This window comes from Dermochelys coriacea, chromosome 1 (assembly GCF_009764565.3).
Source record: "Dermochelys coriacea isolate rDerCor1 chromosome 1, rDerCor1.pri.v4, whole genome shotgun sequence".
Taxonomy (NCBI): Eukaryota; Metazoa; Chordata; order Testudines; family Dermochelyidae; genus Dermochelys; species Dermochelys coriacea.
In genome coordinates, this window is record NC_050068.2 from 314,989,028 (window position 1) to 315,003,851 (window position 14,824).

Genomic DNA, 14,824 nt, shown 5'->3' on the forward strand with positions numbered 1-14,824 from the left:
GCTCAGGAGCCTAGAGTGGGTACTCTCGGGGGACCACAGAGGGGAAATATTGATACAGTTGCCCTGAACTGAGATGGTTATAGTGGGGGAAAAAAACATATATAATCTGGTAGGGATTTTCTACATTTTCTTTTGGGAATGGTGGGAAGTAAGGGGTCATTATCATCCTGCAACTATAGACTAATTACAGGAGCTGTTACTGTGGTACCTTACCCTACAGGATGGGCTTTTCTTAATTGGCAACCATTACTTTGCTTTATTAGTATGTAAAAAGCCAGCAAAGTAAAACAAAACCAAAACAAAACCCAAACCAAACAAAAACCCAACCTTACAGGGAGGGGAACTTTCCAGCCTCTTTTATACATTGTAAAGAAGCAAAAAAGGGTACAACTAACTTCCCCCTCCTTTAAGTAATCGCCGTTAAATCTTTTTGTTTGATTGTTCAAATAGCATTTTCCTATATGGAACAAATCCTACTTCACTGATGTATATAGCCATCCTTCCACTCATTTTTATGGGTGGATCAGGACATAGGTGAAGAGTTCTCCACTGGACTGTCCCCATTCAGAGATTTCTACCATATTTTAACTCTTCTTCCCCCGCATCTTGCACTAAGCTTCATAATTAGGATTGCTTGCTGAATAAGGTATATGCCCATCTTGAGTTAGGAAAAGGAACTGAACTAGGGGACCTTTGGTTTGATCATCCACAGATTCTATGTGTATGTTAGGAGGTGTTAAATTTTTCCCTTCCCCCCTCCCATTTTCTGACATGCTCTGGTATCTAATAAAAAGATTTTTACTGTCCTTTTAAATTTTTGAATCAGCTTGACTTCTTGGAGTACTTACCTACATTTCCTGTAAAGTTCCCTAGAGAAATTTGGTATAATTCACTTTCATTGCCAATTCTGAAGGTATCATATAGCACATACGCAAGCTCTTCTTTGCAACTTATCATATCCACTCTTAGCTGGCACACTTTGCCTGGCTGCTGGCTCTGAGCGTTAATGTAGTCCAGCCCCAGCCAATGTTCATCTGGAAGAAAGTTTATATAGTTTCTCTATCAGGATGATGGTGTCTGAGAGTTTTATTTCTATTCTATATAGTTTCATATACCACCCTCATCACCACAGAATCCTAACACCTTCCACTAGTCCATTAAGTGCCATGCCTAACATGTCTCCAAATTAAATTTTACCAAGCTAGTGATGAGCTGTCAGCATGTTAACAAGATTGTAGTTTAGGAATTGGGTAATATCCCTTTGGGAGCTGTCTAGTGGCCTTCCTGCCTTCTATTGCAGAAGCCACCAAAACCTAATAGGGTTCTGTATATAGCCTTGTATGTTTGCATATAGTTAATAAACATGACAGGTTTCAGAGTAGCAGCTGTGTTAGTCTGTATTCGCAAAAAGAAAAGGAGTACTTGTGGCACCTTAGAGACTAACAAATTTATTTGAGCATAAGCTTTCGTGAATGCATCCGATGAAGTGAGCTGTAGCTCACGAAAGCTTATGCTCAAATAAATTTGTTAGTCTCTAAGGTGCCACAAGTACTCCTTTTCTTTTTAATAAACATGGTTATTTGGAGCCCCAGCTGTGGCTGTGTGGTTTCCTGATGCTCCTAATGTTGTGTAGAGAGCACAGACACAATAAAATTCCTCTCTTCCCCCCTCCACTCAGGCTGTGGTAAACTGTGTGCGCCACGAGCATAAAGAGCAGGGAGAAACTGGGGAATCTATTCAAATATTTTTCTCATTTAAACAAACATATTTCCTGAACAATAACCAAGCAGGAAGACAGCATCACTTGGCCAACAAATATAAGAAGTGCTCTTTGCTGGAAGCATTTATGCTTGTTTCCCCCAACACAATATACAGGCCATATTATTAGTACTGTACAGTGTCCAACTTGTGATATTGAAATGGAGGGTGAGAACATGTAAAGACCTTATCAGAGGTGCAATTATATGTGTTCTCACTTTGGAAATACTTGACACTTGGTGCAAACTTGTACAACAGCAATTTAAAATGTGTGCTCTTTGAAAGTCTTTCATGAGCTGAACAGAGAAGTGAACACTGACAGAGCTGATAGATCTGTTGTGGAACTAAGTTAAAATTGGAGTTCTTGATCTTCAGATCCTAGGGAGACCCAGGATATAGTGCAGGGGGAATCTGATGGACCAAGAGCCTTCCAGGTAAGACACCATTCTTTAAGTCTTTACTAAAGCACATGGTGTTTGTCTTGTTTGGTTGGGGGGTGTTGGTAGCTACCAGCAAGTGTCTTTGATTTATGGGCAATCACAGACCTTGTTGAAGCTGATGGGAATGCTAACCATTCTTGATTCAGTCTAAATGAGGGAGCAATTAAGTGCCCGTTTATTTGGAATATGAGACATGGAGGGCTGGGAGGGACCTTGAGAGGTCATCAAGTCTGGACCTAGACTCTCCAGAACCTAGACTCTCCCTGGCAGGTATTTGTCCAACCTGTTCTTAAAAACCTCCAGTGGCAGGGATTCCACAATTTTCCTTTGTAACCTATTCCAGTACTTAAGTATTTACAGTTAGATTTTTTCCTAATATCTCATCTACAGCTCCCTTGCTGCAGATTAAGCCCATTACTTCCTGTTCTACCTTCAGTGGACTTGAAGAACAATTGATCACGATCCTCTTTGTAACAGCCCTTAACATATTTGGAGAGTGCTATCAGGTGCCCTCTCTGTTTTTTTCTCAAGATGAAATATGCTCAGTGTGACTGTGGCTTTATGGAAATATGCTTATGAATGTATATATATATGATATAACTGGAATATGTTTTATGCTACATATGCCATGTAACATATCTCTGTAGAGGTTATGATCTACTGAATCTATTAATCCTATGTGTATGCATGTATCATTTTTGTATTCAAAGTTATGAACATTGGATATGTATTGGCTTGATTTCTAAGTAACCTTAGTAGAGCATTTGGTCAGTTTCTTGAGAAAGAAATGTGCAAATACGTGCCCAATCAAGAAACACTTAAAGGACAATGACTCTTGTAAGGTTCCAATCCACATAAGAAGTCTACCTGAGGACATTCAAGGAAGCATGTGAACCATGGCTGCCACCTGTAAGTTCTGAGTCATGCATGGACATGTGATTTGCCCATGTGACTCCAAAACTCCATCTTGGAACTGGACTTTGCATAGGAGAGAGGAGGGGTCTCCACCCACAAGAGAGAGTCTATTTAAGCCCGTGGGAGACCCCTCCATTTTGTCTTTAGCTGGCTAAAGAGAGAGCCTCTCCACCCACAAGGATACCTGAAAGAAACTGGAACAAAGGACAGTAACTACAGGGTGTGTGAGTGATTGCTGGACCCGCACTAGAAGGAGATTAGTCCATAAAAGCTTACTGGAACTGGTAAAGTTTTGTTTGTATTCAGTTTTATTAGACATAGACTTTTGGGTTTTATTTTATTTTGCTTGGTAATTCACTTTGTTCTGTCTGTTACTACTTGGAAACACTTAAATCCTACCTTCTGTATTTAATAAAATCATTTTTTACTTATTAACTAACCCAGAGTATGTATTACTACCAGGAGAGCGGGGGCAAACAGATGTGCATATCTCTCTATCAGTGTTATAGAGGGCGAGCAATTTATGAGTTTACCCTGTGTAAGCTTTATACAGGGTAAAACTGATTCATTTGGGGTTCAGACCCCATTGGAAGTCGGGCAAGTGTTAAGGACAGGAACACGTCTTAAGTTGCTTTCAGTTAAGTCTGCAGCTTTGGGGCACATGGTTCAGACCTGGGTCCGTGTTGGAGCAGACTGATGTGTCTGGCTCAGCAAAACAGGGTGCAGGAGTCCCAAGCTGGCAGGGAAAGCAGGAGCAGAAGTAGTCTTGGCACATCAGGTGGCAGCCCCCAGGAGGTGTCTGTGATCCAACCCATCGCACTCAGGTTTGTTTGTTTTTTAATCTTTCATCATAGGTCAGGCTTTCTAAACCTTTTATAATTTTTGTTGCTCTCCTTCAAAGTGTCCTCCCAGCTTGGTGTCACTTCTAAATTTTATACATGTGCTTTCCACTCCATTATCCAAGTCATTAATGAAAATACTGAACGGTACCGGATCCAGGACAGGCACCTGAGGGACATCACTAGGTACATCTTCTCAGTTCCACAGTGAACCATTGATATCTACTCTTTGAGTGGGGGCTTTAACCCAGTTATGAACCCACTTTATAGTATCTCTAGACCACATTTCCCACAATTCCCTAGAATGTCATGTGGGACTGTGTCAAAACCCTTACAGAAAAAGAAGATATCACATCTACTGCTTCCCCTTATCCAATAGACAAGTACCATGTAAAAGAAGGAAATTAGGTTGATTGGGTATTATTTGTTCTTGACCAATCCATGTTGGCTATTACATATTGCCCCATTATCCTCTAGGTACTTACAAATTCATTTAGTTTAGTGATAAGTGAAACAACAGAAGTCACTCACTGCCCAAAGCCATAAGACCAGCATGGCAAGGCTAGAGTAGCAGGTGAGATATTGGGGTGAGGGTTTTCCCTGGGAAGTGATTGCAAACAGGGTCTGGGCACTGGATTCCAGCTGGGTGTGTGTCAGTAGCAGAAAAGCAGCAGGAAAACTGGGAGAAAGCCACAGCAGTATTAGTAGTGTGGCCCTGGGAAGAAGCCAAGATAGAGAGCTTCTTTTGGGCAGTTTACTGGCTGGCAGCAAGCTTAGATTTCTGAACAAGAGACCTGTCTCCTGGTGTGTGTTCTTGCTGCATTAGGGAATCAGGTTTTATGTACATTCTTGGTAAATAAACAGAATTGAATGCAAGAAGTACCTCACTATCTATCACCAATCTCTGCTCCTAACAGAAACAACTCAGAAAGGCCCTGAATATTGGCTAACTGCTCTGGCCTAAAGGAGCAACAATATATTCTCTCTCAGCTCCCACAACAGCAGTATCCAGTGCTGGGGGGAGGGAGGGAATTCTTCGGGCCAAAGAAAATCACCTGAATTATCTGGTTTATTTGTGGGAAATTAACAAGTTGTGCCCGAAAGTCCTTTCCAACCCTTCATTGCACCATGTGGGTGGAGCAGCTGCTTTACTGTAAAGAACTGTACACCAAATGCCTGTCTTCTCAAACCACCTGTTTCATGAAGCATTCCAGTTACAGAATATCTGAACTGCATTCCATTCTGCATTGTATCAGCTTGTACCTGAGGACTAGAAACACTTTCAACTGAGATACTATGATTTGTCTGGTATATCAAGTCCCTCGGGTGCATGGCCAGACAGATAGGCCAATAGTGACTTTAATCCAGTTTTGCTTTCCCCTGATTTCAAGGCCACCTTGGACTATTCAGGTTGCTCTAACTTATTCCTGGCTACCTACAGCCCCAAAATGCTGTTCAAGTAGCTAGGAATCAGCTGGACATGCATGATGTTGTGGCCACTTTGCTCAGCCATATCTCCCAAGTAGAAGACTGTAGGAGCTGTTCAGAGGTCTTATGCCAATAGGAGATTCTGCATCACAGAAATCCCCCACTGCCTGGATCCACTGGATATATAGTAGGGCTGGTTAAAAAATTTTCTTTCAAAATCATTTTTGATGGAAAATGGGGATTTGACTAAATTAAATTTTCTGCAAAAATCGTCTGCTTTCAAAGGAAAATTTTGACTTTTCACGGAAAAAAACCCGAATGCCGAAAACCAGAAATATATTGATTTGGAAATGCTGCTGCAGTGCCTCCTGGGTATTGTAGTTTGGTTGCCTTGTGTCACTATTCTTTTATAAGGGCTGGACTACATTTCCATGATACACTGCCTCCCTGCCAAGAGAGGAGATCATCGTGCATGACAGGAGATGTAGTATATCCAGGGAGCCAGCCCACTGAACAGAATAGGCACTTGAGATACCAGAACCACAATTCTCATCCCATAGCAGCATTTCCAAATCAAATATATTTCAGGGTTTTTTGCCAAAATTTTTCAATATTCAAATTTCTGCCAAAAATTGACGTTTTCAGTGAAAAACAAAACCATTTTTTATCCAGCTCAACTACCAAGTCATTCTGAGATGGTGAAGCAGCACAAAGTGGCCCAGCATGGCCATGAATCTGACCCTATATTTAAATATTATAGTTAATAGAGGGAAAATAGAGTTGACTTGAGTGTTAAAACAACATTTAATTACTCTTAGGAAACTGGCAAATCCTGAGACTTTTGGAACTACTTAATTTCCAGGGTTGACTTGGGACTTAGGAGCATCATTTGCTGTGGGGCAAAGGGGGAAAAGGCCTTGGTTTGACTTTTCAAAAATCTATATGCTCCATTTTTGCCCCCCCTTTCCGTGACTTGCAGGATATAACATCATCCCATGCATGTTCTAGATGAAGATACAACTTCCCCCCAGGATGACTCTGGTGGGGCTGCTAGGGCGCACTGCAGTAAAGAGAAAGCAAGGTCTGTGGTTGCCATGAGAAGGTACTGGAGTAGGCTGGGATTGGCCCAAAATCATTACCAATAACCCCACACCCTCTTCCCTAATTTCACATACCCTATCTGTCCTGGCCAACCTTACTGCTGGCCAACCATCTCCTCTTCATACCCGGAGGCATTACACAAGCAGCTATATAGGGAGCACTGGAGAGCACCACTGAGCTGGTCATGGGCACAGATGAGAGAGGCTAGGGGCAGAGTGAATGGGATTCATGACCATTCAGAGGGGCAGCCTTTTTTAGTACCTATCCACTGGGGTGGGGGTGGAGAAAGGCTTGTTGTGTGGATCTAGGAAAAGAAGGAAGCCAAGACTACTGCAGAGGAAAAAAGGAGGGGGGTCAAATATATATATTTTTTTGGGATCCAGTCTGTTATCTTAGCTGGGGACAAGTATACCTGTTCTAAAGGTTAAACTGTAATATATACTGCACAGCCATTTAGACTTCAGATTTTGAGGCTTAATTTTAAGGCCTATTTAAATGCAAACTTCCTTGTAGGAACATTCTTACATACATGCAACATGTCCAAATCCTCGTTTGTAGCTGTCCCAGGCCCTCATGAAGTTCACTGGTTGACCATTTTCACCTTTTCCATGGCGCCTCTGAAAAATAGTCCATCCTCCATCTTCACGCTTTTCACAGAACACCTATGAGGCAAAGACTCAACCTAAGATAACGTTACAGCAGATTATCTACTTCATATACTGTTATGAGCTGGGTGGAATCTTATTATGGGTTGAATTGAAACCCCTGTCCCCCGAGACAAAAGGAGTGTGTAAACCCACCCAGGTGCTTTTGACTGAGTGTTGTTTTGGGTAGGGATGTGTCTGTGTGGGGTTGGGGGAGACGGAACAAAATACCTGCAAACGAGAGCCTAAAGTTGCTGCTGAAAGCATGGTGGCTGATCCTGGAAGAAACCCTGAGAAGGGTTTCCGGGGCAGGGAAGCAAGCTGAAAAGGGTGCTCTTGGTGCTATGAGAAAAAGAAGCTGTTCCCTGTTGTTGGATTCTTTCTGCATTAGAAGACACAGAATTCGTACATTCTTTGTGAATAAACTGAACTGCATCAAATTAAATACCAGACTCCATCAATTTCTACTTCCACCTGGAACATCCCAGGGCCCCGAAACTTTGACTAGCCACTTGGGTCAAAAAGGGCCAACAATACTATAATGAAAATAAGGGAAATGGCCCAGGTCTTGTTTACCTGCTAATTCTGCCTGGTCAGCAAATAATACAATGGAATTCCAGGTTTAAAGTCAACTTTTGACTTTAAGCTAGAACAAAAACTTTTAGAACATAGATGGAAAAAACTGCAGTGAAGTTTGGTGAAGTCATATAATTAGCCAGTAAACGCTGGGCTCATGGAGTGGACTGTTTCCTTTACAAAGGAGATGGGGACACAGAATCAGTATGTTGTCACAGCTTAGTTACATTAAAGACAGTTCAAGGCAGATATAGCCTTGAGCAGCTGTGCCAATTTACCTACACAGCGCTTCTCTTGAACAACTCTGTGTATTCCTCAGTCTGCACAAGCCCTAGCTGAGTTCCCTTCAACGGGTCTCCTTGTAACTGCCCTTTTCATTTTCCCAAACAGGCTGTGCATTTCAAGTCCCCCAGCAAAGAACACATTTCCCGTTGTTGTTAGCTTAGCTGTTTTACCACTGTAGGTTATACAGGTACCTTACCATGGGCGGTGGGTATAATAGGCCAGGGGAAGCACCTCTGGACACCTGGGCTGTGGTGGCCCTGCCTGCATTCCACCCGTTCCCCGAGATCCCCAGCACCCACTGCTGCCTGGCGAGTCTCTCCTCCACTCCACCCCCTCTCCGGAGGTCCCCTGCCCCTCACCACATTCCTCCTCCCTTCCCCCACAAGGCTGCCCGCCTCTCCCCAGAAGCCAGTGAGGACCCAGCTCCAGACGGCAGCCTGGGGCTTGGGCTGGCTGGCGGCTCAGGGCGGCTCGGCCCAGAGTTCAGGACAGTGCTGGGGCCAACAGCACAGGCCGGGCTGAGCTGGTGCTCGGGCCAGTGCGCAGGCCAGCCCTGGGGCTTGGGCCAGCTTGGAGGTCGGGGCAGTTCGGCTGGGGCTCCTCTGGCCACTGGGGGGGAACTCAGGGTTCCGGTGTGCGAGGGGGGAGGAAGGGGTGGGGTAGTGGTAGGGGCGGGCCTTAGGTGGAAGGGGCTGGGGCTAGCCTCCCCAAAGGGGGTTTCACTCACCACACATGTACTTTACTCTCTCCTAACCCTATTCCTCTTTGGGTGCAGCCATTTTGTAGACACAAGACAATCCACTTGAAATCAAATAGTAAGGAATTTCAAAAACTTCAACTTGGCAATGTCTAGTTAAGGGTCAAGAACATATCACCACTGTATCGAAATGAAGGCTTTGTCACCATCCAGAGATAAAATTACAGCTAAACTACTGCATAAAGGACACAGGCGATGACCTTCAGTTGCCAGAGTGTATTGTCTGGGTCATGTTTTTTTCTTAATAAAACACAAATGACCATGAAGTACCTAATTGGGAAGATAGTTTCACAGTCTAGTTATAAGTATTCTGGCGCCACAGTAAATTAGTGAGCTGGATCTCTCGAAAGAGCAGTTCTCAAAGTCTCTTTATAAATGCTTGCTTTCATAGTTGACATCTCAGTTCACAAAGGACTTGATCCTGCAATCCAATCTCCTCTTGCACTTGTGTGGCAATCCATTGACTTCAGTGGCACTCCCCGAAGGTGTAAGGGTACACCCAGACAGATCGGCTTGGAGGATGGGGGCCAAAGTTTGGCTATGGATATTTTTATAAGTGTAGGGCTGTCTGGATCCAGGATTTTGATACAAGACCAACAAGAAATGTCCAGAATTTTTGGATTTGTTCTGTTTGAACAGGGCTAATGGTGGCTTAAAGAATTTGTAACATTCTTCTGAGCAATCTGAGTACAAAATTCATTTCAGAAGAAGAGACTCCCTTACGACTGTCTGTCTATCTATCTAGTGCCGAATCACAGTATCATCTAAGCATACTATCAACACTTTATCTAGTGGCTGATACAGAAGAAACAGCTAGCTATTTGTACTAGATGCTTTCTAGACAGATGTGAAACAGCCCCAATACTGGAAATAGCATTTTACCTTAAAAGGCTTTGCAACTTTTTCTGGTTTTATCAGGTAAACTCCACTTTCAGCATTAGGATTTTCAGTAAATAGTTCTGTGCAATCATGTCCTTTAACTGAAAAAAATTACAGGTGGGGCTTTTTTGGGGGGGTGGAGAGGGATTGGTTTTGTTTGTTTTTAAAACTGAAGTGTCTGAGGCAGGAAAATGTGCTACATACTAGCGTTTTTATTATACCTGGTCAAAAAATTTTCATTGAAACTTTTCTTTGACAGAACATGGCTTTTGATTAAATGGAAATTTTTGCCAAAAAATTGCTTGCATAGAAAATGTTCTATTTTTTCCATAGTAAAACTGCATATTTGTAGAGCAGGGGAAGATAACTGTTATGAAAGCCAAAATATTTTGAAGAAAATTTTCAGCAAAAATGAACGTTTGTTTTCATCAACAATTTTCATGGGAGAAAAAAAATCATTTCCTGTCCAAATCTGAAAACCAGACTACTTATTTTATGTGCCTTGGCGAAATGTTTCAAACATGTTTATGTGTCAAACTCCACTAGGAAAGCCAACATTTCTTTTGGTTGAGGAGTTTGAAATTTACTGCCTTTGGAAATCTTCCAGTCCCACGAACCTTAGGGCTTGATGCCAGAAGCCTTTGAAGGACTTCCATTAATTTCAGAGGGCCTTGGATAAGGCCTTTAGAACACCTAGTTTTCACTGCTGTGGGCGCTATGGAAATAAGTAATAATAATTTATGTAAGATCCATACAATAGAAAAAGAAAGATGCAAAGTTGTATTTTGGCAGTGCTGCCATTCTTAAATTTAACATTACCATTGCTCTTGATGGATGAAATTAATTTAGCTTATCACATTCTCTATGCAAATATATTTATTTGTCTTTGTACTGGTAGCTGATTAATATCTGAATTAATAACAGACTAGTGATTAAAATATTTACTCAACTTCTATCATACCATTAGCAGCATCTGCGGTCATCACCTGCAAGGAGATTACATAGTGTTTATTTTACACTAAGCTATAACATTAGTGTACAATGCATAGAAGTTGTGCGTAACTCAACAATACAAACAGATGAAAACTAAAAGAATTCCTCCTTTTAAAAGGATTTCTAAGAGAAGGAAGAGCTCTGTAAATGAAACATTCACCATCTACTTTTAAGATTTAATATATGAGACAGACAAGTTGGGTGAGGTAAAATCTTTTATTGGACCAGCTTCTGTTGATGAGTGAGACAAGCTTTCGAGCTACGCAGAGCTCTTTTTCAGGTCTGGGAAAAGTAATCAGGGTTTCCAGACCTGAAGAAGAGCTCTGTGCAGCAAAAAAGCTTGTCTGATCCACCAAGAGAGGTTGGTCCATTAAAAGACATTACCTCACACACCTTGTCTGTCTCATATCCTGGGACCACTATGGATACAATACTGCAAACATTTAATATATGAAGTATTTTTAATCCACACCAACTCATTGAGGCACTCTGTTCCCCTTTAGTGGTGGCTGAGCCAAACATAGAGGCTCATGAGCCTGTTACAGCCTGGAATAATAGACTTGGCTCTCTTACCTTAGGCTGCAGCAGCTCATGCTTAAAGTTCCAGAGGGTCAATGTTCAACCCCCACTGGCAATGACCCATCCAAGGGAAGGCAGTACCGTGTTGATGAACATCTGTATGTGGCCCAGCCACCACTGGGTTACAGATCATCACTTGACACACAAAGTGTCTGCTTGGTCCAATGAACATGGGATTAGACTGGGAGGCAGGAAAGCTGATTCCTGTACACGACCACAAGACTTGAGCAAGTCACTTAACTTCTAAACATTTCAGTTTCCCCATCTGCACAATGGCGATTATAATGCTTATTCGCCTTTTGTAAAGCTATTTGAAATCTGTGGATGAAAAGTACTATTTAAGTACTAAATGTTGTTCTGATCTATTATTAAAATGTACAATTCACTCTCTAAGTCAGTATCAAAACATAAAAGCATGAAATAAGTCAGCTTCATTGGTCAGTGAAAACTCCAGTTCTCATCAATTTGCGCCAATAAACTTGTGTTTCTTTTTATGCTTATACTGAAGTAATGGTATATCTCACCTTTGCACTTGCTTGCTGAAAGTACAGGCTTAATAAGAATATTGCAATGCTGTTTAATCGGCCAAGAAAATTCGGTTTCATAACTGAAACAGAAAAAATTTCAAGAAATAAATTCAAACTGTTGTGTTCCTTTAGCTAAGAAGAGCGGGGGACAGTGATCTCTACCATCCTAGCAGAGGATTAGCCACTGTACAACATGATAGTGGGTTAAATTCATCCATGGTGATAGTTATTTAAGTCAATGGGGCTCCTTTGAACCACTGCTTTTATTACTGACCATTTAATGTAAGAACCTATTGCAAAGGAGGTGATTAGTAATATTTATTCCAGAGAATGATATACCTGCAACAGATACTAGTCTTAATGGCACTGCATGTTTTCAGTTAAATTTCATTTATTGTTGTCACAATTACAGGGCTAGCAGCACCTCTGTCCCCCTCCTGGTCTGAGTGCATCCCCTCAGGTGTCAGGCCTCATGCCTTTACCTGTCCTAGGGTGGAATCCCACAATTCTCATACTCTTAGACCAGGTCCTGGACTACCATAACCTGTGTGTCAACCATTCCTACCTGCAGCTCAAACTGGCTCAGCACCTGTGGTTCTTCCCTTCCAGAGTCTTTGTCCAGTGACGAGACCGCCTTCTTAAAAAACAAAGTATTGTTTATTTTAGCCATGCAAGCAAAAAATTTAGAGAAAAAAGCTTTTAAAACAAAACAGTCTATCTGCATGTCTATCTTACCTAATGGATCACCATTCCCTGACGGTGATCTTTGCAGCTCTAACTTCTTCACCCCCCAGTGGGTATCTGTGCTTGGTTTCCCAAACACCTAAGCCCTTCCCTTAAGATAGAGTCTCTGTTTAAAGTGTCAGAGGTCTTTTGTGCTTCTGAGTTTCTGGTCTTGGCCATCGTCATCAAAACCGGTTTTGTAGGTTGGCCGGAGCCGGAGGTAAAATTATCAGAGCGAATATATCCATCTGACTCGTAACAATTCTCATATGTTTGCTGAGGGATGGCTTATGTTTTTGCTTCCTGCTTACTTTTCCCAACAGGCCCCTATTAAACTAATCCAATATATTGATACAATAAACATTCCAATAACAAGACCAACTTAGAGTATTCATAAATTATTAGAGAACAGCTCCAAATCCATCACAACTGTACATATAGCAACAGGGACTGGGTGCTATATACAGTGCAAGAAACACAAACATATCGCACACCCACAATCTGCAACCCAGATGTATGTCACAAGTAGCACTGCCCGCCGTTCAACTCTGCCCTCACCCTGCCTAACACATCCCACTAACCAGAACCAGAAATATAAATGATGGAAGAACAGAAACAAACCCAAGAGCAATTCAAGGAAAAGCCGGAGGGAACAAAAACCCTTGCAGAGTGACCAGATTCAGGCTCTGGCTCAGGACACAGCCAGAATTGACAAGGCCCAGGACAAGCTGTGGAAATGAGTCCAGAATAGCCCCAAGGGACAATGACGGCTGTTGGAAAAATAGACGTGGGAAAGTGAGCTCAAAACCTTACTCCCTCCTGCAAATCTCACCTCTCCCAGCTCCCCCCAGCTGCCCCCTATAAATCACTCTCCCACCCCCCCATGTCAGTCAGTTGCAGAAATCTGCTCTTTATCCCTTCTACCCCCAGGGGAGTGGAGCAGGACAGAAATGACTTTCCCAGGGACCTGGTGGGGCATGGTGCCAGGAAATGTTCTCTCTCCTTCCTGAAGGAGAGCTGGCATTGGAGGGAGGGGCCAGGGGTACGTAGGAATTTAAATCTCAACATTTTGGCCATTGCATTTAATTAATATGGCATCTCTGATTTCTAGGAGGTGAAGTAGCAGCATCCCCAATTACAGATGAGGAGATGAGGAGCCTTTATCCATAAATAACTGGCCTGATTTTCAAAAGTCCTGAGCACACACAAATCCCATTACAGTCAGTCTGAGCTGTAGGTGCCCCTCTCCTTTGGGAATTAGGCCATTTACATTTAGACACAAATATGAATTTAGGACTCCAACTCTAAACACCTTATTTTGAAAATGTTGGGAATTATCACTGCCAGCCCAGCTCCCCCTCAGCCCTCCACCTGCCTGCCAGCCCAGCTCCCCCTCCCCACTTTGCCTGCCTGCCAGCCCAACTCCCCCTCCCCACTGTGCCTGCCTGCCAGCCCAGCTTCCCCTCCCCACTGTGCCTGCCTGCCAGCCCAGCTTCCCCTCCCCACTGTGCCTGCCAGCCCAACTCCCCCTCACCGCTCTGCCTGCCCACCAGCCCAGCTCCCCCTCACTCGCCCTGCCTGCCAGCCCAGATCCCCATCACCGCTCTGCCTGCCTAGCTCCCCCTCACCCACTGTGCCTGCCTGCCAGCCCAGATCCCCCTCACCCACCCTGCCCGCCTGCCAACCCAACTCCCCCTCAGCCCTCCACCTGCATATAGCCCAGCCCCCGTCACCCACCCTGCCTGCCTGCCAGCCCAGCTCCCCTCACCTGCCCTTCCTGCCTGCCAACCCAACTCCCCCTCAGCCCTCCACCTGCATACAGCCCAGCCCCCATCACCACCCTGCCTGCCTGCCAGCCCAGCTCCCCTCACCTGCCTTTCCTGCCTGCCAGCCCAACTTCCCCTCACCCATTCTGCCAGCCCAGCTCCCCCTCATCCACCCTCCCTGCCTGCTAGCCCAGCTTCCCCTTACCCCCTCACCCACCCTGCCAGCCCAGCTCCCCCTCACCCACTCTGCCAGTCCAGCTCGCCCTCATCCATCCGTCCTGCCTGCCAGCCCAACTCCCCTTCAGCCTTCTGCCTTCCTGCCAGCCCAGTTCCCCTTCACCTGCCCTGCCAGCCCAGGTGTCCCTCATCCACCCTGCCTGCCATAGAACCAATATATGCAGTTTTATCTTGCTATCCATATTCCGTATTGGGAAAAGTGTACGAAGCAGGTTACTCAGGCTGGTTCTGTTAATCCACTCTGGCACACAGAGACACTGGCAGTCTGTGTGTCCAATGCACCTGTAAATGTAAACTAAGCTGTAATTCCACCTGCAGCAGGAGCTTCCTTACTGTGTTCAACAGAGCACGTCCACTGCTTCACTGAGAGAATGACG

The 14,824-nt window shown here is 43.9% G+C and overlaps 1 long non-coding RNA gene across 1 annotated transcript; it reads right to left on the bottom strand.

Moving 5' to 3' along the window:
- Positions 1-9,634: 9,634 nt before the first annotated feature.
- On the bottom strand, positions 9,635-12,444 carry LOC119846814. Its single transcript, XR_006275444.1, has 3 exons — positions 11,719-12,444; positions 10,584-10,608; positions 9,635-9,723 (listed from the first exon to the last, which is right to left on the bottom strand). It is a non-coding gene; the product is annotated as an uncharacterized LOC119846814 (long non-coding RNA).
- Between the last annotated feature and the right edge of the window lie 2,380 nt (positions 12,445-14,824).